Below are 2,714 nucleotides of genomic sequence, written 5' to 3'. Positions count from 1 at the left end.
CCTGGGATTGAGTCCCTAGTCAGGGTCCCTACTTGGCAAGGAGTCTGCTTCTCCCTCTGCCTCACCCCCACATCCTGCTTATGCTGTCTCTCTCTCAAATAAATAATATAAATAATAAATAAAATCTTTAAAAGGCATTTCAAATCTTAGGGCAAAGATGGATATTTTAATAAACGGTGCTATTCATCATAGTCCCCCCCCCAAAAAAAGGTGGAAACCAAATGGTTTCTTTATATAATGAAATATTCAATAAAAAATTAACATTGATACATTCTACAACAATGAACCCTGAAAACAGCCTAAGTGAAAGAAGGCAGTCACAAAAAACCAGCATACTGTGATTCCTTTTATATGAAATGTCAAAATTAGGTAAAAACCTTAGGGTCAGAAAGGGGTAGTGGATGCCTGGGGTGGAGAAGAATAGGGAATAGATAGAAGGTTTGTTTTGGGGGTGATGAAAATGTCCTCAAGTGAGATTGTGTTGATGGCGGCAGAATTTTGTGGATCTGTTAAAACCATTGAATTGTATACTTGAAAGGCATGACTTCTCTGGTGTATGAATTCTATCTCAATAGAAATGCCAAATAAGGGACAAAGGACAATTGAACAATGGAGAAAGTTTTTTTTTCAGCTCTATGGGAAAAAAGTTAAGAGTCACTCAATGAGAGAAATGCAAGTTAACGCTGAGAAGCCACTTCTTACCTAGACGTTGGTAAAAACAACCAAGTATGAGGGTACACTGTGTGGGCTGTGGGAAGACAGGCACTCCCACATGGTGCTGGTTGGAATGCAAACTGTAGAGAATTAGGCAATACGTACCAGACGTGCCTACGCAATGTGACCCAGCAATACCACGCCTAGGAAACTATCCTGCAGGCATACTTCCAACAATGTGAAAATAGAGGTGCACAAGGTTACCCATTGCTGGGTACCCAGTTTTGCTGGTTACCCAGTATTGCTGGAAACTACAGACCTAAATGCTCATGCACCAGGGACTGGGCTATTACTCACCCAACAAGGAGAATGAAATCTTACCATTTGCAAGGGATGTGGATGGAACTCAAGTCTTGTGCTGATTGAAATAAGTCAGAGGAAAAACAAATACCATATGATTTCACTCTTATGTGGAATTTAAGAAACAAAACAGACAATCATAGGGGAAGGGGGGAAAAAAGAGGGAAGCAAACCATAAGAGGCTCTTAAGTATAGAGAACAAACTGAGGGTTGATGGAGGGAGGTGGCAGGGGGGGGCGGGGGATGGACTGGATGGTGATGGTAGTAAAGAAGACACCTGTGATGAGCACTGGGTGTTGTATGTGAGTGATAAATCTCTGAATTCTCCTGAAACCAATATTATACTGAATGTTAACAAGAATTTAAATAAAAACTTGAAAAAGAAAAAAAATGCTCACTCATAGGGGACTGATTGAATAAGCTACAGTTTGTCTACAAAATGGAATACTAAGCAACTCTCTACAAGAAGGAAGATCTCCATAAAAGTGATATGGAGTGATTTCCAGGATATACTGTTGAGTGACGTGCAAAAGAGCATCTATAGTATGCTGGCCTAAATGTAGAAAAGAAGGGATATAAGAAAAATATATGTAATTTTTTCCTTTGTACAAAAAAAGTACAGGAAAAATAAACCAGAAACTAAAGAGACAGGCTACTGTTGTGGGTTGAACCGCGGTCCTATCCTCTTTCCCCACAATCCTGGAAAGCTGTGCTGAAGTCCTAATCTCCAGTACATCAGAATGTGACCTTATTTGGAAACAGGGTCCTTGCGAATATAATTTGTTGAGATGTGGTCATATCAAGGTAGGGTGGGCCTTCAATCCAATGTGATGACTAGCATCCTTATAAGGAAGATGGCCCCGTGAGGAGAGAGACAGAAAGGGAGAACACCATGCGAGGGTGATGGCTGTGGTAAGGGTGATCTACCAGCCGAGGAGCAAAAAGATTGCTGACAAACCACCAGAAGCTAAGAAGTGGCCAGGAAGGATTCAGATGGATTACGGGACCGCAGCCCCTTTGACTTGGAACTTCTAGCCTCCAGAACTGTGAGATGATATGTTTCTGTCATTTTAAACCACTCAGTTTGTGGCACTTACAAAATGGCTGCCGTAAGACATATAGTTCCAGGGAGGGGGTGCTGCGAAAGGGCTTGAGAGAAGGGAGGAATGAGAATGGAGGAGTGGGGATGAGGAGGGAACAACATTCTCTGAATAAACCTTTTTATGAAGCTCTGGCTCAGAACCATACTAATGTTTCATATACCACAGGAAATTAAACATTTAAACTCAGCCAGGATGGGGGCGCCTGGGTGGCTCAGTCAGTTAAGCCTCTGCCTTTGCCTCAGGTCATGGTCGTAGGATCGAGCCCCGCATCGGGTTCCCTGGTCAGCAGGAAGTCTGCTTCTGCCTTTCCCTCTGTCCCACCCCACCTTCTCATTCTCTCTCTCAAATAATAAAATCTAAAAACAAACAAAAAACTTTAAAATGAACCAGGATATGCGAGAACCCAATGTGGCACCAAACAGTAAAGTATGAACCCAACCGAACTGAAAATGAACAATGTAACTACATGAAAGTGAGCAAGGAAGAAAAATGACCTAACAAAAATGACCTTGGCAAAAACAGTATTTTGATTGGAAACTATAAGTTTAAAGACACTGTGTATAAATAGTGTACTCTCGTTCCTATATGTGTTTCTGA

This window comes from Mustela putorius, unplaced genomic scaffold, assembly GCF_011764305.1.
Source record: "Mustela putorius furo isolate JIRA1106 unplaced genomic scaffold, ASM1176430v1.1 tig00003896_pilon_pilon_pilon, whole genome shotgun sequence".
Classification (NCBI taxonomy): domain Eukaryota; kingdom Metazoa; phylum Chordata; class Mammalia; order Carnivora; family Mustelidae; genus Mustela; species Mustela putorius.
This window is presented reverse-complemented; position numbering follows the sequence as displayed.